Source organism: Mastigoproctus giganteus, chromosome 9, assembly GCF_048544385.1.
Source record: "Mastigoproctus giganteus isolate SK-2022 chromosome 9, ASM4854438v1, whole genome shotgun sequence".
Taxonomy (NCBI): domain Eukaryota; kingdom Metazoa; phylum Arthropoda; class Arachnida; order Uropygi; family Thelyphonidae; genus Mastigoproctus; species Mastigoproctus giganteus.
Genome location: NC_143583.1, coordinates 33,912,547 through 33,937,305, shown reverse-complemented (window position 1 = coordinate 33,937,305; position 24,759 = coordinate 33,912,547). Strand labels below are relative to the sequence as shown.

The window sequence follows — 24,759 nt, the reverse complement described above, 5'->3', positions numbered from 1 at the left end:
GAGCAAAGAAACATACGACACCCCTCCTCTGGTATATTTTTTGCATTAGAAGGAACAACTTGGTACATTATGGCGGCAGTACTGCTTTCTCTTAACCTCAGACTATCATGGTATAACCAAACTGTGTTTTCCCCCAGCTTCAGTTCGAACTTAAAACTTCCAGGTAACATGCATATACTCTCGTTCAACTGTCTATGTCAATGATTTCAGAGCGTGTTATAGCACGTGCTAAACGGGAAACTACTGTTGCGCTCGAGGCATTAGGCGGGATGTAGTCTTTTCCCGACACCTGTTACCCCCCTCCCCTTATCTACCCTCCCTCGATCCAGATCGGATAATGAACAGCAGTACAGACCAATAAGTAAAATGTTTAAAGTGCCCTGCGAGCAGGGAATGAAGATCACGGGAAAGGGGCCAGTTTTTTTTCCCCCCATCGCATTTTACTTTCTTATTGCTGTGGCTAAACTAAGCAATATTTAGCAGTAGCAGCTTGACCTGAACATTACGGGAGCTGGCGCCAATCCCCGGGAGCAAAGCAGGGAAGAGAGAGAGAGAGAGAGAGAGAGGGAAAAAAAAAAAAAAAAAACCCTGATGTGAGCGGAAACAACAAGAGGGGGAGAGGGAGGGACTTCGAAGTTAACCAAAGCAGACGAGTAGGCAACAACGCCAGCTTTTAAAACGAGAAAGTCGCCATGTATATGCAGAAACATGCACGAGAAAGGGGAGGGAGAGGGATGCTGCCAAGAAATGAAGAGACCAGTAGGTGGGGTAGCATTTTGTACGCCATCGGGGATGGAAGATGGGGAGAATAAATATCACTAATGTAAATGACCTTTGATAATGAATACACATTTAAAATGAACAAGTAATGCCCGTCTGCACCGATAAAACACGTTTCGACTATCCTTAATTTTTTTTTTTTTAAACAAATCTATATGCTGTACAAATCTATACACATACTAAATTCGCACGATCTCATGATGATAAAATGCATATAATCTTAACTATGGTATGTATACTGTGTGTGTGTGTGTGTATATAAAGCGGAAATAAAAAGGAAAGAAATTGAGAGAGATAGAGAGTAACAGAAAGGGGATAGAAGATAACTAATAAAATATGCTAATAAGATATAAATAATTACAAAATTGATAAAATAATTACAAAATTGACAAAATTAAGGTGTTACCACACAACTTACAAAACCGGCCTCTCCATCTGGCGTCAACAGCCAGGATTGCAAGCAAAATAGCAGCATGTTTTCATTTCTGATGTAAACCAAAAGCCACAGAGTAAAATCAGAAACATAAATAAAAATGAGAATAAAATTTTGTTACCAAAATAAATGATAATGAAAATAAAATTTTGTAAACAAAATTTTATTTTCATTATCATTTATTTTCACAAAATATAATTTTAAAACTGAAAGGATTAAAAGCGAAACGAGGATTGAAAATGGCTTGTGAACTTCACAGTCATAATCTTCTTAAACCCTTCCATTTAATCTTTGTTTTGTTTTGTTTTATTTTATTTTATTTTATTTTCTTTTATTTTGGTAACAAAATTTTATTCTCATTTTTATTTATGTTTAGGCTTTTTACTCCTTGGCCTGTGGTTTACACCAGCAATAAAGACATGTTGCAATTTTGCTTGCAATCCTGGCCGTCGACTCCAGATAAGAGGCCGGATTTGTAAGTTGTGTGACAATATCCTCATTTTGTCAATTTTGTAATTATTTTATTAATTTTGTAATTATTTATTTCTTATTAAGCATATTACAATGCGGCTTTTGCCGAGACAGTTCGACGAGAAATGCTATCGGAAGTTTGAGAGTGTTGGAAGAGAAAATGAATAACAAGGGAAGAAACTTTTATGTGTGTTTTGTAGATTACGAATAGGCGTTAGATAGAGTATTCTAGATAGAATTGTTCCCACTGCTTGAGAAATTGGATGCAAGAAGATTATTGGACTGATCTATGACTTATATAGAAAACAAAATGCGAGGATAAGAGTGAGAGGAGAATTGACTGAAAAAGCTCAAGTTCAAAAGGAAGTAAGACAGAGATGCCTATTTTCACCAGGATTGTTCAATGCTTTTGCCAAACTGATAATAAAGGAGGCACTTGAGAGTAAGAAGTGGGGTGTTAAAATTGGAGAAAAACACACAAGCTATTAAGTTTACATACGATCAGCGCAGTCGGGCAGCCTGCTAGAATAGCAGGCTGCCCGAACTACGCTGCAAAAACAATGAAATGATCAGACGACTAAATAATAAAGCGCTTAAGTATGAAATGAAGACTAACATGAAGAAAACAAAGGCAATGATGATTGGTAGAAGAGCAATTTCCTTCCGAATTGAGATCAACGGAGAAAGAGTAAAAGAAGTTAATCATTTTAGATATTTAAAAGTAGGTTTTCACACAGGACATTTAGTGTCAAAGAGGGATTCAAACCAGAATTGCAATGGCAAAACAATCTTTCAAGAATACACTGTCACTGATAACACAAAAGGTGTCCCAGGATATTAGTAAGAAGATAATGGCATTAGCATGGGCATATGACCAAAAGCAAGCTTACATAGCATCAGACAAAAAAAAAAAAAAAAAAATTCCCGTTTTACCCATCAATTCACTCCAAAAGTATGTCTAGTTCAGCCTTGAATTCATTTAAGCTCTCAACTTCCACAACGACAGATGGAAGTTTGTTCCAGCAACTAACAACCCGCTGGCTTAAGGTAAATTTTCGCATATCTATTCTACAATTGTCTTTCCTCAATTTCAATTTATACCCCCACAGGTACGGAATCTAAGCAAAAGGAAAAATCACATCAGCATTGAGCCTGCTCACCCATTCAAGGCCTTATACACCTCAATTAGATCACCTCGCAGGTGCCTAGTCTTCAGACGCTGAAATTTGCAGCACTTAAGCCGTTCTTGGGAACAGTAACCCTTTGTTCCACTAAATAATCTCGTTGCCCTTCTTTGTAATCGTTCTATCCCTGCTAGAAAAATTGCTATATATCATTGACGAAACCCCATGAACTACTCTTGCAGCCAGTCTGCACTGTCAGAAAACCTTCATGTCTGATTACACAATTAGCCCCAGGTCTTTTTCATTCTCCGCTACTCTGAGTGTAGTACCGCACGGTTAATATGTTACTCTAGGATTACCGTTACCCATATGCAGTACTTAGCATTTGTCAATGTTATACTTCAGTTGCCACCCCTCAAGCCCATCTGCTCAACTTTTCAAGATCCTGTTGAAGTAGCGTACCTTTCTTACTGTCATTAAATACCCTTCCAACCTTTGTGTAGTCAGCAAACTTGGACAATAAGCCTGATCAATACCATTGATAATTACAGAAAACAACAATGGGTCCAACCCTGGGGGACCTAATAATAACATTAGTCCACGAAGAGCAGTGTCCATTGATTGTCACTCTCTGTCTTCTCCCACTTAACCATCCCTTTATCAATAGCAGCAACTTGCACTTAATGCAATACTGTTCCAACTTGTATAGTAGTCTTCCATGTGCAAATATCAAAAGCTTTCCTAAAATCCAAGTATATGATATCAAAATTAATTATTTTTTGCATCCAGTTACTTTGTAACCAGATCATAGTAACCGACGATATTCGTAAGACAAGACTTCCACTTAACAAATCCATGCAGTTTCTCAACTATAACTGCAGTCTTGTTCATATGATCCTGCAGTGCTTCTTTAACCAGTAACTACATTAATTTCTCCGGAACAGAAGTTAAACTAACAGGTCTGTAATTACTTTTGTCACGCTTTGTTCCTCATTTGTGAATTGGGGATAGTCCACGAGGCCGTGGGGACTTCCCTAAGTCCAAGAATGCAATTATAATCATGGCTAAAGGCTGCCTCTTTAATATAACTGGATAGATCCCATCAATCCCAGACGTATTCTTAGGTTTAACTTCAATAGTTTATCCGCCGCTTTTCTCTCTCTGTTATTACAAAATCATTTAGCTCCCTGTTAGTTTGATAAGATTCTCTCAACTTCCCTACAGATTTCCTCATGTGTAAATGTAGATGCAAAATACCCATTCAGTTTGTCAGCTACCTCAGCAGGTTCATCAACAATCAAACCGTCCATTCCAAGGGAACCAATCCGATTCATCCCCCTTCCTTCTAGAGTTTACATAAGTAAAAAAGTCTTTGCTGTTTTTCTTTGCATCCTTTGCCAAAGATTTCTCGTAATCTGCTTTTGTTTGCCTAACCTCCTTTGTGACTTGATTACAGACTATATTATATCTACCGTAGGCATCTGTGTTACCTGATAATTTATATGCATCCCATGCATTTTTCTTCTCTGCCACGAGTCTCAATAGTTCGTCTAACATCCACTTAGGCCTAAACCTTTAAAAGTATTTCTTAGTTGGTATGAAAAGCCTAGTAGCTTCCATGATTAAGTTTTTCAATGCTTCCCATTCAGAATTTGTTGATGATAACATCGTCAGTTGGTCCAACTGTATAGAATTTAAAACTGTCTGAGACCACTGAAGTCACCATAGCGAATGCAAAAACCCTTTCCTTTATCCCTGATGGTAGTTACATCTTTAATCCCACATCAGTACACTGTGATCACTGCCACCTAGTGGTTCCTTAATAATAACTGCTGATAATCAAGATCAAGAGTATTAAATTTGTAGGAATCCCTCTGGTTGCCCCTCGAACATGCTGCTGTAGAAAACAATCATCCATCCAATAAATACACAAAAGTCTTGCTAGTGTGTGAGTGACAAATCCAAAATTTGCAGTCAATACATGTAAAGTTAAAATCTCTCATTATAAGACAATTGGATTTACTGGCCCACTCTATTTCTCTGTATAGTTGTTCGTTGTATTCATCAGAGTCAATAGGCCTATAACACACTCCTACTCTGAATTTTGCTTCCCCAGCTTATATCACACCAAACTGACTCAACACTGCAATGTCCACCCATGTCAACTGGATGCACTTCCTTAGATTTGCTCCTTAACTAACAGCATAACCTCTGCTCCCTTTCTGTACACATTATACTCCGTAAATTCCAATTCTGCATTCCTTATATCTGTGTGACAGCACGTCTTTGATATCCCAAAAATATCTGAGCACCAGAAATTCATCAAATTTATTTACTATACTCCTAGCACTGCTGTACATGAAAGTATAGATGCACCTATTCTTACGGTTAATTATCCTAACACAGCCCATGTATTTACATGTTCCATGACGACTCCCAGCAGTCCTTGAAATCCTCAGCACCTTGTTTTCCAGGCTGCTGCTCAGTCCAATAGAAGCAGTGCAAGAATGACCCTTACCTCTGCCAGCGGCTACTGTTAATCTATTAGTCCGTGTATCCCCCCAAGCTAGCAGTTTTCCGACACACCTAACACTGCCTCGAGATCATCAGCAAATATTCTTGGACCCTTTCTATCTAAGTGTATTCCATTCCTGTAGAAATAATCTCTCCTGTTAACAAACACAGACCACGCCGAGAAAATTTCTACCCCATAAGCCTTGCACAATATTTCCAGGGCCAAATTAATTGACAAGGCTCTCAAGCATATACTCCCTCCTATCGTGTGGGGCAGAATTGCAGACACTCTCCAATTTAATCCTAACTCGCAATTTTTTTGAACATTGACCTGTACTTGTTAAGTAAGTCTGCAGATGTCTCTTAATGTCATTAGTGCCAACGTGTACAACAGTATCACCCTTTGTACCCTTAAAAGATAATATCTGCTCTACAATGTCATCAACTTTTGCTTCTGGCAGACATATCCTGGTACTATTCCACCTATCCTTTTTTCACAATATATTTCCCATCTCCCTGACAATAGAGTCACCGATAACAGTCTCCTGTGGGACCAGCGCATTCTGCCCTGAGATTACCACTGTGTTTCCAGATGCACAAGAGTGAGCTCTGGCGATGAGTTAGGCAGCTGAGAGCTTGATGGGCCGTCCATTTTAATTACATCGAGGGCATCTACCCTACTCTTCAAACTCTTAGAGATGACCATCAGAATGCTGACTTTGCAACTAATTTCTTGACACTCTCTGCACCTAGAATATCATGGCTAGATCATATCCTGTTCCAGAAATATCCGCATGCATTTCACAATTTGCACTTTTTTTAGCCTGTGATGCGTTGGAGAATGGCCCCTTCGATTCTCACCCAAGCCACAGTACTCTCCCTACTTTGTGCACGTTGCTTTGCTGCTCTAGTTTGGGACATGATTTCCGTTTAAATGCAATTTAATTAATTAACAATGAAAATTAAAAAGGTTAATAATTAATTGATTAATTGACTATACTATACTAAGCTAATGCAGTGATACAGTATTACGCTATCTAGTTACACTTTACCGTAACGATTACAACATTAAATTAATTATATCCTTATCTAAATACAAAAGATATATATCCAAAATGTGATTAAAACCTTCAAACTACTTATTTATTACAATTAAAACCCTACTATTTTTCTGCGCTACTGGTTACGTGCTACGATATTCGCGCCAAAACACCCATAAAACAGCGGTATGAATAGCGAGTAGTAACTTACAAAATCACTAGCTAAATTTTAAAAATAAGCTAACGAATGCGTTTAAGCCTATTTGATCTAGTTGTAAAACACAAATTAATACGTTAGTTAATCAACAATACGAAAAAATTTCTAAGAAAATTTATCCGTTTGCAACTAATTGCAGGAGCTCAAGAAGTCTACGTCTTTACACCTCTATCGTTGTTCTTTACGTCTTTTACGTCTTAAGACGTCTTACGTCTCTAGAGAGCAACGTCTTAAGACGTTGCTCTCTACGTCTTTACACCTCTATCTGGTCGTTGGCACCATATGCAGCTGAGACGTGGATTCTTACAAAGAGAGACAAAAAGAGACGTGAGGCCTTTGAGATGTGGTGCTGGCGCAAGATGTTAAAAAATTAAATGGACTGAAAAAGTGTCAAATGAGGTAGTATTAAGAAGTGTCCAAGAACAAAGAAAATTACTTGATATAATAAGATCAACCAGACTGAAATGGGTGCGACACGTGATAAGACATGGTGGGTTGCTTCTGGAGGATGTGGAGGGGAGTGTAGAGGGGAAATGAAAGAACTTTTCCTGGAACAACTTTCCTTTGCCTGTCTTTCCTGAAAATTACAATCTATAGAAATTCAAGTCTAATGTCAAAAAATACCTTCTTTCATTTTCTCAACCTCCAATACGGTACTAAGTTCTTCAGGTTCTAATATGTTTTGTGTTTTGGATTTATATTAAAAAAAAAATATATATTCCATATTATTCACAATTTTCCTTAGATCTACCTAACAAAATGTATAATCGTATGAAATTTCAGCGCCATATCATGTGAAAATCTCCCTGTCTGTATAATTTTATCCTCTTCATCTCGGTTTCTCCCCAAGAGTACCGTGAATATCAGATTTAAAATAACAAAAGACTTTCTAGAATATATATACAAGAACGGTGTTTGAAAAGTTCATGTGCTCAGTATGAAGGACTTATTTGAGGGGTCTGGTAACACCTTACTTTCAAACATAGTCTCCTTTGGAATCAAAATGCTCTCGCCACCGATGCTGCAATGAAATGCGTTGATTCCAGCTGCGAAGAAAGTTTTCTCTTGAGTCTCCAGGAATGCATCCATTGCAGCAACATCACTGTCACTTCATGGAAAATGGATGCTAGCTAGGCATATTTTTAAAAGTAGGAAATAGGTGAAAGTCCCATAAATGCTAGACCTGGAGAATATGAGGGATTGTCCAGGATGATGGATATGCGAGCAGGCGCATTGTTCTGGTGGAACAATACTCCTTTGCTGAGTTTCGTCCAAGTCACACATATACTTCTGTGACTGTCTGCCCTATCTGAAGGTAATTCACTATAACATTCCATCAGTACTGCAAAAATCTGATGCTGTCACCATGCCAACAGAAAGAATCGACTTGGCTTTCTCTGGAGGTAAAAAGATTTGTATTTTCACTGTTTGCACTGCTTTTTTGTCTCTGTCTTAGGGTGATGAACCCGTTTCATCCATGATCACAAACCTTGCAAGGAAATTTGTTGGATATGCTTGGAAGCGATGCATGCAAATGTTCACTTTACTTCACAACTCGTGCATTTTTAATCTTTTGTCATCAACTTTGGGACCCATTGTGCTGACACCTTTTTCATAACGCGAACTTCTGTTATTATGAGGAACCCACCTTCAGATGAATGTTCAAGACCCTGGCAATGTACTAAACTGTCACTCGTCGATCACTCATGGCCAGATCATGCACACTGTGAACAACTTCTGGAGTGATAGATGTTGCAGGTCTTCCACAGCGTGAGTCATCTTCCAGGCTCTCCCTCCCTCGCTTAAATTCTGCTACCACTTCTTAATCATGGAATAGGGAGGGGCATCCTCCGTCCAACGTTGTAACCATATCCTCATGAACTGCCTTTGGCATTAGTCCCTTTTTTCCCAAATGTTGGATGCCTGCGCGGTAACTGATTTTGTCAATTTTGTCTTATTTATACAACTTGATTGATTTCAAGACGTGTAATGAAAAGAGACCTTACCGAAGCTGCATGAAACTTGGTGGGTTACTATTTTGAATGTTATACATTTAAGTAAAGAAATTCTAAACACTGCATTTTACTATCTTTCATATTCAGGCCACCAACTTTTCAAACTACATACACACCCTTCGTGGTGTGTGTGTGTGTGTATGTTATTAAAAGAAGAATTGTGTGTATGTTATTAAAAAAAGAAGATTAGAGGATAGATATATATGAGAGAGAGAGAGAAAAAATCTTCAATAAAGTCATTAGACTTATAAAATTTTACCTTAAGCTTTATCATCTCTTCAGAGAATTCTAGACTTGTTTTCCAAAATGATTCGAAAACTAATTTAGTGCCAAAGCGAAATGTAATTTTATTACTTGTTTTGGTCGACAATTTCCCGCTACCAACCATCATTTTTCGACTTATGACCAGCTAAAATAAAATGGCTAATATAATTTTACGATCAAGTTTATCGTAATATCCTCTCCATATATCTAATGTGTTTACAACTATTAGAAACAACACATTAAAAAAAAAGTACAATTTTAAAGTGCATTCTTTTAATCTTAACTTGCTAAAGCGACATTCAGGTCAAATTTTAATAGCAGACCTTAAGAATTCGAAACTCCATTTAAGTCCTATTTAAACTGTGGCTGAGATAAACCATTTTTCTCCCTGAATGTATCTAGGAAATGTACGTGCTATTATTAATTCTGTTATCAATAGAATTTGTCCCCTCATTTTTTCCTATTACTAAGGTATTCACGCAGCTTCAAACTATAATATACATTTTTAATTACAACGATTAACAAGTCAATTCCAAGACTGAGTCTACTGCACTAATGCATCGCAGCTCATCTAACTAACTGTTTCCCTCTTATAGAGAGAAGTAGTCAGTTAGATGAGCTGCGTTGATTGTCCCATCTTAAGTCGTTCGCATACAATTATTTTAGAGTTGTGCTGTTATTCGGGACGTTGTCGTTGTGTTAGATGATGGGAAAAAGGGCAAACATTAAAATTTGGTTTAAATTGGGGAAAGTGCAACTAAAACCTACGAAATGGTTAAAAAAAAAAAGTTTGGTAACGACTCTATCGTGCTCGCCTTTCATTCGTTTTCAAGATTTCGGTATGGAAGTAAGGATTTGGAAGACAGCCCATACGAACTACAGAAACGGACAAAATTTCGCACGTTGATCGTCCCTGATCATCGCAATCGTCGATTAACAGAGCAACAATTATTGCAATTTTGACAGAAGGTTTGAACAAACGGAAGTTCTATGATATGATATGTTCATTCCAGCTCATTCAAGTTGTTGATGATGATGAGCCTCCCTTACTTGATTCAATCATAATAGGTGACGAGTCATGATGTTTCTAATACGATCCACAAAAACAATGCATGGAATAGTGATCAACAAGTTTTCTAAGTAAAGGAAACTTGTTGATCGGCTGTTTCGAAAAAAAAAAAAAAAAAAAGTTTTTTGCGAAAGCTAAACCGTACACTTATTCCCACTCTGAAAGAACAATGATTTGACAGCACAGAAGGCATTAAAAGAAATGTGACAAAGCAACTGGAGGCGGTCAATTAGAATGCGTTTAAAAAATTGTTTCCAACAGCTCTACGAGCGCTCTCACAAGTATGTGGCTACTCAACTTGTGAAAAATATTAACAGGTTTTTTTTTTTCATTTCCGCATGTTTTTTTTAAGTGACTCAGTTGTAGAACTTAACTGTCAAAAGAGATATTAAGCAGGCAATTAAAAAAAATTTAAGCAATATAATGTTTCTCATATATTTTTGTTAGGTGGTTTTATAACTTATTTTTAATATACAGTTGTAGCAAGTAATATATTTCTAGCCTCGACCCCGATCAGGTGGAATTTGAATCTTCTCTCCACAAAAAAAAAAAAAAAAAAAAAAGACTAGGCGATCCAAGCAACCTCTGCAGCATATACAGAATGATCCAATTAAGATATAGCGTTGATCAATACGATTTGATATTAAAAACGCATACGAAATTTAATAGGCCAACCATCAACTATGCTGAACACATCAGTCCTCGTCCTACCACTGAAGTTACGCAGCGTTAGGCGCGATCCGTACATGAAAGAGTTTAATTAAACTGCTATGAATGTGCAAAAGTATCCATTTTTTTCGTGTACAAATGAATTAAGTAATATGGTTATCAACAACAAGAAAATTCTCAACGTTTTGCTTCAGTTAATCCAGATAATGTATTTGTTTCTTTGCACCTCACGACACCGGATTTTTATCCGTGAGGTGCACGGATAAAAATCCGGTATCTGGTTGGCATGTGAAGAGCTGGAATTCACCTCATACTATTGCAGTCACAATGAAACTGCGTTCTGCCACCTGTGTAAAAATATCTCTACATCTGCGAAGGTATCTAGTACCTCCGCCATATTTATCTCGGTACACGACTTTGACTAATGGGTTGCGTCATAAATGGAAAACCCTGCATATATGAAGAAATTATATGGTTGTTTTTAAATAAATCTTGTTAATACGAAAGTAAAACACTAATTAACCAAGTAAATTATATTTTGAGGATATTATTGTGTTAAAATGGGAATTACACATAACAAGAATGCATCTGTGACTAAGAACGACCGAATGCAGATCCCAATGCATTTGGATCTGCATTCAGCAGTTAATTCCAACCTCATGAAAAGATTCAAAAGGGTTGCCAGATTACAGTTAAGTAGGTTGATCTGCACGTGTATAGGTTAATTCATGTACACAAATACATTCTTGATATCTTTAAGCCCATTTTAATATAATAAAATCTATTTAAAATATAATACGTTGATTAATGTTTTCTTTCCAATTTAAAAGGACTTATAAGAATGATCATATTTATTAATTAACTTAACGTGCATCCAAATTGTGGTACAGTATGCCCTCGGTTTAATGGACTAATTGAGGGAAGGGGTGTCCGCTTTTGCCGAAAGTCCGTTAAATAGAATGTATTTTAAAAACATATATTAATAACGAACTTACAATGTACAGGATGTATTAAAATGTTATTATAATGTATAAGTATGAATAAAATATTATTATAATGTACATTGAGTAATTTATACACGCCACTAAAACATCTGTTAAATATAAAAATAAATTTACGACAGGAACCAAACTTTATTTCAATTAAACACGTCAAAAACTATACAATGTAACGAATGGAGTGTTTCCACCATTTTTTTTTTTTTTTTCCCCTAGTATGAACCAGAGCTATAATGCTCATTACGTTCTACGTTGATATCAATATTTGTAAAAGAATACGAGAAGTTTACCTCAATATGATATATAGAACACTTCCGTATGATACTCTTCAGAAATTAAAACGAAAACAATTTAAAATAATCGAAAATCTTACGTTAAAGAAATAATTAACAATAATTAAAAATCAAATGAACACAATTAAAAATCAATTTAACGCAATTAAAAATTTAAAGTAAAAAAATAATTTAACGAAAGGAAGAAAATTTTTTTTTAAATAATTTTTTACTTAATTTTTAATTACGTTAAATTGATTTTTAATTATTTCTTACTGTAATGTAAGATTTTCGATTTTTTAAAATTGTTTTCGTTTTAATTTCTGGAGAGTATCATACGGAAGTGCTCTACGTATCATAGGGCGCCTACGTAGCCAGGTGGGAAGGAGCAGCAGTGCATAGCACACGCTTCTTGATTAGACCGGGGTTCGAGCCCGTGACCACCAAATACGGAGGATGCGGAAAGGTCAGGGAATGACCACCGTATATTCCCGGAGCAATATGGCCTTAGTTGCTAATGCTCCTAAAAACCAAATAACAACAACAACTACGTATCATGTTGAGGTAAACTTCTCTTATTCTTTTACAATTTTTTTTCTTAAAGCTCACACAAAGTTGTTTTCAATGTGAACATTAGTTTATTCATTTAAATCCATTTTAGAAGGAAAAAATACTTTAAAATTCTTAAACTCCATTGAATAAAAAACGTTAAAAAAGATACATAATATTCAATATTAATATTAACTTAATTGAAAGAATCACAATTTTCAGTGTCAGAAACAACTGTCATATGGAGGGAGAGGTCTTAATTCCTTGCTGGTAGAGGGATATGGTGAAACAGGTCCAGCTGATGAAGTGGTCTTGAAGAAATCATCAAGCTTCAGTTGCCTTACACCTTGGTGCTGCCTCCTCATTATTGCAGATCGAAATTCTCTAAAATATTCATAATAAGGAAGCACATCAGGGTCTGATGATGATTCAATATGTCATCCATACGTTGTCTTATAACATATTAAAAAGCAAGAGATTACCTCAATCTTGTCTGTTGTCTTATAACAGACAATTTAGGATGAGGTGCAACTGATTCTTCATCTTTGTCATCATCATCATCGTCCTCCATGAAGAACATTTTCCGCAATATCTCCCTCAGAAAAAATTTGATAACCCGGAACACCATCATTTTCGAGCGACCGTTCCACATCATTCTTAGTTGCATTTTTGTTGCCGGCCCACGGAAGAGTGTCCCGAAAATTACACGCCTCAACTCCCTCAAAGTCCATTTCAGGTTCTACGTCGTACAACTTCTTCCAAGCATTGGCCAAGGTAGTAATCTTTATATCTTTCCACGCAGCTGCTAAGTTGAAGATAGCAGATCTGATGTTATATGCATGTAAATTTTGCAGTGTCCTGGTGCCTCTTGTATCTTCTTCTGCGTCTTCTGTTTCTTCTAAAGCAACCATCACCTCTTCTAAAAACTTCTTCTTATACAACCTCTTACATGCAACGATTACATCCTGATCCATCGGGCTGTATGAGTGAAGTAGTGTTAGGAGGCAGAAAAACACATTTAATTATCCCATTCCTGCTAACTAACCTCTCAGCATTAGGATGAGCAGGTGCACTAGCAGTGAAACAGCCTTTATTTCATTAGAAGGAATATTCAGCACATCTGTCTGACAGCGTCGCACATCAGACATCTGTCTGATGTGGGACGCTATCATATATAAATAGGTTCTAAATTTTTCCTTTAGGACAGGATTTTTTGTCCGTTAAATCCGAAGTCTATTAAATCGAGGGCCTACTCTATTTTCAAATTTCTTCGTTTGATATAATGCACCTATTTCAAAGGTGTTAGCATGTTAAAAAAAAATAAATAAAAATACAGGGTGTCCGTAAATGATGTTTCCAATTTTGATATTTTTTTTTATTCAGACTTACTTCAAGCTACACTCATGAAACACATCCCAGCTGAAAGATCAATTCAATAAGTTTTGTTAAAATTGGCATTCGACTGCCAGTTTTGCATTCTACCCGGTACGCAGCACTACATGCCAGAATGGCAAAATGACGACTGTCCACTTGTCGGGACGAGTGAATCGACACAATTTACGACTCTGGTGAAGGGGGCAGTGAAAGGGACAGTCTCAAAGTTTTTGCAGCAATGTCTCGAGAAAAGCTGTACGGGCCGTTCTTCTTCATCGAACCGATGGTGACAGGGTTCGTCTACTTGGACATGGTCAGTGAATGGTTAATGCTACAGCTGCAGTGGGACATTACAGATATGATTTACCAATAAGGCGGTGCCCCCATCCGCATTTCCATAATGAAGTAAAGTCGTAACTGAACAAACATCTTCCTCAGCGTTGGACTGGGGGTGGAGGTCATATGGAATGGCCTCCGAGGTCGCCTGATCTGATGCTAATGGATTTCTTTTTGTGGGGATATGTGAAGGACAATGTGTGCTACCAATAATCCCTCCATACTGCTTCTACATCTTAATAAGCTGTATACATAGAACACCATTCCAGTATTACTGAAGAAAGTTATCACCATAACTTTATCAGTAGGTTGCATCATTGCTTTCCATGGCATTGCAGCAGTTGGAAACCTGAACATGCAACTCTGCTATTTGCTTTCTGGTTGATAAGGATGTAGTCATGTGTTATCCGCTGTTAGAATCTTTGAGTAGAAGTCATCAGCATTTTTGGAGATCATTCCTTCATCCAGAAGGAATGATCTCCAAATTCTGCTGCTGAAATGTATGTATTGTAGCAACAATGCACACATTTTGATCAGTTACGTTTGATCAGATGCTTGAATATCTGGACCATTGGCCTTTATTATTGACTCGTGTTCGTCTTTAAATTTAAATCGTTATCTAGCTGAATTGTAGGAAGCACAGATTTTCAGTTAGTCTCCTGTAACATGGTCCTCGCGGATTACGCATGAGTTTTGATCGATATCTTAAAAGTTTATAATAATCATTTGTGTTTGAGATCACAATTAATAAAAAAAAAAAAAAAAAAAGGAAGGCTAGTGTGGAAAACTGAATTCTAATTCCATCAAGGCAGGAAGAAATTTCATAAGTTTTTTCACACCACGGCCGATATCAAACTCGAAAGAGGGTTACATGGTCCCCCACCCCGGGAAAACTCACTCACAAGCAAAACAGTTTTTTTTTTTTTTTTTGTAGTTGTTGGCGCATAGGCTTCTGTGGCCATGATGCACCTCCCAAGGTTTTTGCAGTACTTTGATCCAAGCCCGAGGCGGGAATCGAACCCGCGACCTTTGGGTTGCCAGGCAGGCACTTTACCCACCCGGCTAGCCCGGTCGGCAGCAAAACAGTCAAACCAATTACAGAATAAAATACACACAATGTATAAACACAGTAGACTGACACTTCATCGCCTTAATTATGTTGGCGAAAAAATAAACAAAAATAATAAGTTATACCCACGCTTTACAGAAACAAACACAACTTCTCAAATACTGTATGTACTACTATTTTCTCAAATTCTGGCTTCTCAATCTCAAATTTACATAGGAGATGCGGCAATAAAGTTCCCGGACTGGCGCAATAAAAATAACACAAAGTGAAAGAGCTCAAACATGGTTTTATTTTTATTCCAAGTAATCACCACCTGAATGAATTCACTAATTTTAAAGTTTCTGAAAAGAGTAAGCGAAGGCGTCCAAAGAGATTATGTTCAGTTCGGCGGTAACGTTTTTCTTTAAGTTCTCATCATCTTGAAATCCCTTTCCTTTTGACGGCAGTTTTCGGCTTGGGTAAGAGGAAGAAGACCGCTAGTGCTAGATCGGGTAAGTAAGCTGGATGGTTGATCTGCACAATGCCGTGTTTCGTAGGGAATGTCGTCACAAGAAGTGTGAAATGGATGGGGCCATTGTTATGCAACAAGAACCAGCTGCCTTTCTCTCGAAATTGCGGCCTTTTGTACCTAAAGGCAGAGAGTCCTTTTGAATCACACCGTTATTAAAAAAACAAGATCAGCATCGTCTTGATCCTGGACTTCTGTAAAGGAAACTTTTTGGGCCTTGGTGATAATTTTTAAGCTCCTGCTCTGACACTTCGTCTCCGGGTCGTACTGAAATTCATCTCCAGTGCCAAATGAGGAAATTAGAATTATCTTGAAAAGTCTGGATGACGTCTTCGCACGATGACACTCTTCGTGGCTTCTGCTCATCTGCACGGCACAAACCTTCTTTTTCCCTATATCTTCATACAGAATTTGATGAATCGTCTCCTTATTCATATCCAACTCATCAAGCCATGATTCTGAGGGGTTAAACGACGATCTATTGCCACAATTTCCCGAACTTTTCCAACTCTGTCCTCATTTCGAGAGGTTGGCGGTCGCTCACTTCTTCGGTCATCGAGAACGTCCTCATGTCTTTGAGCAACTAACACCATCCAAACACATTGATACAACTTAACGTTCCATCACCATAAATTGTTTTTAATATTTAATACGTTTCTGTTGCAGTTTTTCCCAGTTTAAAGCAAAATTTGATTGTTTGTTTGGGGATTTTTAGGCGGGTAGGCATCTCGGCCATAGTGCACCAAGCAAAATTTGATATTCGTTCGTTGGAACAACGAACAAAATCGTGACACGGAATAACGCTACTAACGAAACTGTTTGTTACTTGCAACTTCTCAGCCTCCTAGATGATCTCTGTACCATCATCTATTGGAGGAAGTCTGAACACACAAATCGGCCCTAGAATCAGGTATACTCTGGGTAAACTAAAATCACAATTTTTCATATGTGTGGTAGAGGAGCAGTTTTATGGAAAGAAACACAAATACAGCTTACCTTGGATACTTTCATAAATACCATCTATGAAAATTAGAAATAAATTTGTCAATTTTACTTTGGCTCCTCTAGGTGACCAAAATAATACCCAGGCACTACATGTTTTGTACCGCTTGTTCGAATGGATTATGTCAGTTGAATTAAACAAAAAAAAAAAAAGTCGATGGCGTTTGCCATAACTATGACATGGCCAAAAGACCACGATGATGTACGTTACTTTTGTAATGTGAATTGTAACTGGATTCTCAGTGAGAAAACCAAGGAGAAAAACTGAACGTTTTCTTCTTCTTTCAGAATGAGAGTACGCCAATTCCAATACCTTCAGCACGGACTAGATTCTTTAGAAAAGATATGTAATTCGAGGAAGGTGCAATTGGCGGAGACCTGAGAACTTCAGCCACATACCTGACGAAGAGACATCGGAGCCAGAGCTGTTTATCAAGATGAGCTGAATGACCTCATTAAATATCAAGCCCTCTCCAAATACAAAGGCATCACTGCAAGGCTAAAGCAGAAACACTCGGTTAACACCCAAATGTGTCGCTGTCCAAAAAAGAAACCAAGTTTTGGCCATATTCTTTACAGTAAACGGTTTGCTCAGCTGCTGGTTGTATTTAGGGAATTATCACAAGTACACATTATATCTGAATAGTGCCTTTTCATCGATTCCTCACAGCAAAGTTTGAAAGCTGTGAGGAGTCGATGAAGAGGCGCCATCCATTGCCCTTCTCTGTACTCGTTCCAGTAGCTCTACACCCTTCCTAATATGAGGCTTCCAGACATGTACGCAGTACTCAAGGCATTGCCTTATATAAAGGGATAATCACCTCCTTATTTTATTTTATTTATTTATTATTTTTTTTTTTTTTTTGGTAGTTGGTGGCGCATCAGCTTCTGTGGCCATAATGCACCTCCCAAAGTTTTTGCAGTACTTTGATCCAAGCCCGAGGCGGGATTCGAACTCGCGACCTTTAGGTTGCCAGGCAGGCACTTTACCCACCCGGCTAGCCGGTCGGCTCACCTCCTTATCCTTGCTAGCAAAATTCCTGTATATCTTTGACAATACTCCATGACCTACTCCGGCAGCCTGTCTGTACTGCTCAGAGAACTTCATATCTGACTGCTCAATTACCCCAAGGTCTTTTTCATTCTCCACTACTCTGAGTGTAGTACCGCACAGTTTATGTTACTGTGGGATTACTCCTGTCCATATGCAGCACTTGGCATTTGTGAATGTTAAACTTCAGTTGCCACATCTCAGCCCATCTGCTCAACTTTTCTAGATCCTGTTGCAGTAGCGTCCTGTCATTTTTCGTGACGCAGCCGACACAAACACGTGGTTGCTTACTTCACGATGACTCGACACGCGCTGAACATGCAATAATGAGACGCGACTGCTCTCATTGTGCAGAGGTGGTTCAACTACACTAGCCCGCCGTAGCCTAGTGGTCAGGCGTGCGGGTGCATAAGTACACGTGCCTTGAGTGACGGGGGCTCAAGCCCGTGACTACTGAATACGGTGCTGTTTCATGTATTCTATCTATATTGTGAACTCCTCTGACCGTTTGGTCGTCCCGGAGTATAAACAGAAAATTTATTATTTACAAGTTGATATGCGGCATGCGTGCGCAGTGCTGCCACATCGCGTTTTATAAAATCAGTCTCATTAATTTTGTGACATACTTCGTAGTATGTTAGCAGACAACTGCTGGATGTTGTACTGTGACGTTCCGGACAAAGTGCAACAAAGGAAATCATTCACACAACATTGTGCATATCATTTTTACAGTAGTATATGGTGTAATTTTAATGATGTGTATAAAACTGTAAAAGTGATAAAAATGTAATTGTAACCAGTATCGTGTTTTGTAATTGAAATTGTCTCAACCGTGCTAGAAAATATAATAAATATATTTGAAATCAGTGCGCAAAACTGGTGTGCTAACACCTTTGATGAAATGAAAGTGTCACTTTTTTACCATAGTTATCATATCATATACCCAGGGTCTAAAAACTTCTGTGGGGTTTAAAATCTTCAAGATGTGCTTACCAAAGACTCGCCAAGTGATGGGTAGCTTTGAGGCGATATTTGTAGGGGATTGGGGGGATTAAGAGATACACAGGGGGTAATGTGTATCCTATCAATATGAAATCTGGTGTAAAGAATATTCTAAATAAGTTGTAGAATTCTGAAATGGTTCAGAGATGCTCTTAAAAGCATCCAGAGACCAACAAAACCTATGCTGAAAATCTGGTAATTACTGGATTCTTCTATCTTGAGTAATGTTTAACAAACTAAACTAATATACATTGTTCTCTTTTCTGTGTGGGGGGAAAGGGGGTACTGATCGTAAAACTCTTCCAGAAACTAAAAGAAACACATGCTGAAAATTTGCTTTCAATCTGCTTTTTTCCTAACGAGTAATATCTAAACACCCGAAACATAATACATACTTCCAATCATGCATAGAGATAACTCAAATTTTTATTTAAATAAGTTCTTCAAATCCATCGACATGACACGGATCAACGAGAACCCCACCAGGGGATTAAACCCACTGGATCTAGCTTTTGCTTCAACACCATGCACAGCCGAGGATGATCCCATCGCATTCTTCCTGTCCGATCACCAGCCTATAGTTTTGACATGGTCATTGCAGGTGCAAACTTCAACATCCCTGACAACAAAATAGTCAAATACGTTTCAGCACCTAAATACCTTAATCCTCAACTCTGTGTAGAAGCAGCAACCTGCATTCCTTGGGATGTCCTCATTGACTGCGACCTCAGCCTCGCAGTGACACTCTTGTCTAACTGGATTAAATCCATCACCGACTATGCTGCCACCAAACGAGTAGCAGTAACTCCCCGTTACAGATCGTGGTGGACTGTTGAAACAAGAAATGAAACAAGTCCTACATAAGAAATGGAAGCTTACGAATGGCAGTCAAGAGAGAGAATCGCCTTTTCCCGCGGCAGGGCCCACATTAATCGAAAGAAAGCTGCTGAAATCCAAGTAAATCTTAACCGCACTCTGAGGAAAGGAGAGCCATTCTATGCTGCCCCACATGGTGGATTCAATCATATGCTTGATCCTCAAGAATGGCTCAAATACATAGCCAGGTTTTCAAATACAACCACAGTCCCATCTACAGTTGTCCAGCCTGACTATGAAAACCCTTCAGATGTCCTAGGGACTATCCAGATCACGAAACAGGAGCTCATACGTGCCATCAATTCCCTTCCCACAACTGCCACTGTTGGGGAGGATGGAATTCCGCAATTTATGATCAAATGCTTGAGCACATTCATCATAGTCCCTCTTCTCTCTATCTACAACAGATGCCTCGCTGAGCATTATTTCCCCACCCCAATGGAAAAAGTACAGAGTGTACCCCATCCCTAAAAACCAATTTTCCACAAACGTCAGCCAATTCAGACCCATATCAGTTGCCTCTTGTCTGTTAAAAACTCTTTAAAAGGCTTTGCTACCCACAATTACTCAACAAATCCTCCAGACGAAACCACCTGAAATCCACTATGTCATCGCAGGAAAATCATCAATCACTAACTTGGCAGCCACCACAGAACGCATCCTCTTAGCATTCGAACAAAGAACTGAGATAGCAACCACATATCTCGACATAAGCGCAGCCTTTGATGCCGTGTCGATCCCGGTCTTGCTCCTCCTACTTAAGGAGAAATTTCACATTCAAGGTGATATGCTGTGCTTTTTAGAATCTCTTCTCTGTCACAGAACACTTATTCTCCATCGGCAACAACACACCCTATCCTGCGACAATACTGCTGGAGTACCGCGGTGGGGGGGTGTCCTATCTGGTGTCCTGTTCACAGCTATCATCGTGCCCATTATTGCCTCAACGAATGGTCTCCTATGCTATGCCGATGACCTCAAACTGCTGACTCAAATTAACCCTGGCGACAACCCCGTTCAGCTAGCAACAGGATCAATTCCCAACTTAAGGATCTAGAATTGCACCTGGCAAACTTCAATCTAAAAATCAACCCACTGAAGTCTGCTCACAGTTTATATTCTCGCTTAAATCTATGCCGACAGTACTCAACGTTTCACTCGCAGGAGTACAAATACCAAACGTACCCTCGCATTCTGTTTGTCCACAAGATGTCCTTTGTCAACCAGATCGACAAAATCAGTACCAAATTTTCTCGTCTACGGTGGATCTCAAAGCAGCAACTGCTACACGTCTCCACCATGTACCTCCACCATCTACCCTGCCATTCTCTATGGTGCAGAAATATGGGTTTCTGCTGCACATACAAACCTCAAGCGGATGTACACCGCTGAATACTGGTTACTGAAATGGGCCAATAACAAGCTTCGGCTACCTCCCGCTACCACAACCACCATGATGGCACAAGCACTCCACATCCCGAGGATGAAATTCCTGATCGTGGAAAAGAGGCTGGTCTTCACAGCCAAACTCATGACAGGCCAGATATCATCTCCAAATACAGTATTTGGAACGCTTGCTCTTGGAGGATTCCACAGCCAAGCCTAAGGTCGGTACCAGCACTCGTGGCTCACCACAACAGGCTTGTACTCACTGAGAGATTTCTTCCCAAGCAGATGCTCGCTGCCCTCAACCATGTGGACGCCGACATCGACAGCATAATAAATAACAAGAAAGACAGACACAACGTTATCAAAGCCCTTGAACCCCGATATATTGCCAAGTTGTATTTATTTCTGTATTTGTGTCTAGCTCTGTGTTTTTATGCTGTATTTGTATTTTTTTTTTTGCTTATGTGATTGGTATTTTGTAGCCTTTTGTATTTGTACGCCGTACTTATCTTTTCCCTAACTGCTATATGTGAACCCCCGGCGCTCGTCGCCGTGATGGGATATTGTGCTGTAACTCTACTTAACAATAATAAAAATTTATTTAAAAATGCAAATATAAATATAAATCTCCCCCTCCTCCCCTCACTCCCCCTTGGCCAACTTACTATTGGTCCGATTTTAATAAAATTGGGAATGGATCGAGAAATATATCTAAAAGACTAAAATATAAAATTTCATCGAAATCCATTCTTTCAGAGTCGAGTTGTTACATGCGGACAGAAAGACGGACATAGTGAAGAAAATAGGCGCTTTACGCATATGCGTAAAGCGCCAAAAAATATTACAAGCAAATTACTCGTACTAATATTTAGTATTGTTTTATGTAACTAATGTATGTTACTTTAATCAAATGTTAACCTACAGGTGGCTAGTTCGGTGCATCAAATATCGAATAAAATGACGATAATAATAATAATAATAATTTAGAGTTAAATAATTCACATATCGTCTGCCTATGAACTAAAAACAGAAGTTCCCTGTAGTTTCAAATGTTCAGTTTAATAAATGCAGAGGGAGTTTCTATTTTCCCCCCACTTCGATTTAAGACTTTCTCTTCATCAAAAAAAAAAAAAAAAGCAAAGTCCGGTAGCGGCCAAGTTTTGAACGCCATGCAAGAGCTGGTTAAGGAAATCTGTCGCCAGTATGTTGAGATTTCTAACTAAACGAGTAACAAAAGACAACTATTAGTTGTCACATGGCCAGTTTAAAAAAAAATCTCATTTCGACCCCACATCTCTCTTTCTCACTATGTCTGTTCCACCTCCCTTCCCCCGGCCACTTTCACGCTTCAGTGCAGTTACTACGAAGACTCTCATAGTAACGCCTTTGGTAGCATTCAACCTCTCTGCAGTAGCTCCCTCCAGTGGCCTGCTACTGTATAATGACGGGAAATTATGGGGTTTCACCTTCCTCTGCAGGTTAATGGCTGTACTTCGTGCTCCGTGAAGGCAATCAGCACGTGATGACAGGAATTCTTCAGTAGAGGAAGTTTCACCATGATGTAACAAGCAGCTCTGATCGGTAGTGTTCGCATTTTTTATCCGTATACAAAAACTGAGAAAATATGTATGCATTTTTTATCGCAAACATCAAAATTGTGTGGTAACGTTTTACGATGTGACGAAACATGTTTTGGAAGTGAAACGCGGAGTGTATATGCCACAGTAAGCACTAGGATCCCTAAAAGATTTACTGAGCATTCCAAAGGTCACATGCCAGTAAAGTCTTATCAATAAAATTTCCAAAACAGAATGGCGAACTGCGACTGGGGGTCAGGATTAAAATGTTAAATATTAGAACAAAAAACCATATTCATTTTTCTTGCTTCTGCCGTCGCTATCGTTGGAACTAACAGACATTTAGGTTTCGTCTGCATTTTTATCGCTGCCTGTCAGGGGACAACCAATAGCAATTCAATAATACAGTATATTGAGGACGATGGCGTAACACACACTGAAGCTGACATTTTGAACTCAACTTTGAAGACTACATACTTTAATACATCGCTTAAAATACAGACGGTGTAGTAATAGACAGGGATCTAGAAACAATGTAGAAAAATACTTCCGAAGGCGTGGGTGTTAAAAGATATGCCATTTTAACAAATAACATATAATCATATAAATATTCGACGACTGCATAAGGGAACAGAAGAGGCAAAAACGATTACAAAATGCCGATAAACCATTTTTAACCAATCACAGTTTTCAGAAGAACGTCTGTGGTATATAAGTTTACTAATTTTTTGTACAACAGTGTTTTGTAAGTCCTGGAATTTTGAAAAGAATCCAAGCTGCTTGTTACAAATTTACTGAACGTTTACAAAGATTTCTGTGTTGAGGAGAGGAGGGCAAGCTATGAAATAGGTCGATCACAATTTGTTAATCTACACAAGTGTTTCCTTCTCGAGTAATTCTCGATCCGAATCTGATATACATGTATGTATGTACGTACGTACTGTATGTGTATTCATGTCGTTGAGTGGCTCCCAGACTTTTGTCCATCTCCACCTGTATATTCTGTGGGCAAAACGAACTCGTAGTACTGGCCTGTGAAGTGTGTGTGTATGTTAATGTAGTGTAGCATGATGTTCTGTCAGGCCATTTCGCCACCAGGGAGCAGCCACCACATGGGCAAATCTGGTGCCCATCCATGACACTTGGAGCCCGGGTCTACTAATTCTGTTTGTGCTGTCAAGCGCTATGATTCCGCACCCACCAGGATGTGAAAGACTAGTGGGTGCCAGCCCACTGCTCCTCTTCCACAGAAATCTGTATATCAGATTTCTGTGGAAGGGGCTGAAATTGATATTTCGATTCGTTGATATTAACGAATCGAAAATGATCCTAAAACTTACCGAGGGACGAGTTCTTTTAGAACATCCGCTAAAGACGATGTGACATTTCCTTATTGAAAAATACCAAGACATTCCGAAAAGTAATTCTATTTATACAGTATTTCAATTAAAAGACACTAGTTTATCATTCTTATTTTCAGGTTTAGCCTATTTGTCATCTATACCTCAACCCCCCCCCCCCCCGTATCTGGGCTGAAATTTTAGAATGTGATGTTAAATTTGTACTAAGTATTGCCGTTTAGATTTTATGATTTATATATTAAAATTTTTCCTAGTTAACTGCTTTTCTCAATGATAAATTTGTACCCCCACCCTTGGTTTACCCTAAAAAGTCATTAACAGTGTGATTCTGAAACGAATGTAAAATTTTATTAAGGGGGGAGGTCATGTATATTATGACCTACCTGAAGATTGTGACTTACCTGAAGTGGCACTGAACTGAACATCCAAAAACCATGACTGTGACCGCAGTAACCTACCTGAAGTGATTCTGAACTGGCAATCAAAAACCACGACTGTGACCGCAGCTACGCTGTCGCCTCGCCTTTTGGCGATCTGGGTTGGACACCAAGTCTGGCCCACTTTCTCTCCCTATCCGGGCGGGAGAAGGGGACAGTCCCACCCCCCCGTTTACTTCTCCTGGTGCTGCTTTTATTTTATTATTATTATTTTTTTTTAATTTTAATCATTTTTTTTTTGTTATCTTAGTTAATTATTTTTATTCTTTTCTTTCGGGTTTCTTTTTTTTTTCCCCCTCTGGAGTGGACCCCAGAGGTTTTTTTTTTTTTTTTTTTTTTAAATCTTCTGTCTCATACTCTGA

The 24,759-nt window shown here is 38.5% G+C and overlaps 1 protein-coding gene across 1 annotated transcript in view; it reads right to left on the bottom strand.

Moving 5' to 3' along the window:
• Positions 1-24,759, bottom strand: part of LOC150080140 (uncharacterized) — a 930,549-nt gene that overhangs the window by 747,199 nt on the left and 158,591 nt on the right. The window lies entirely within an intron of this gene.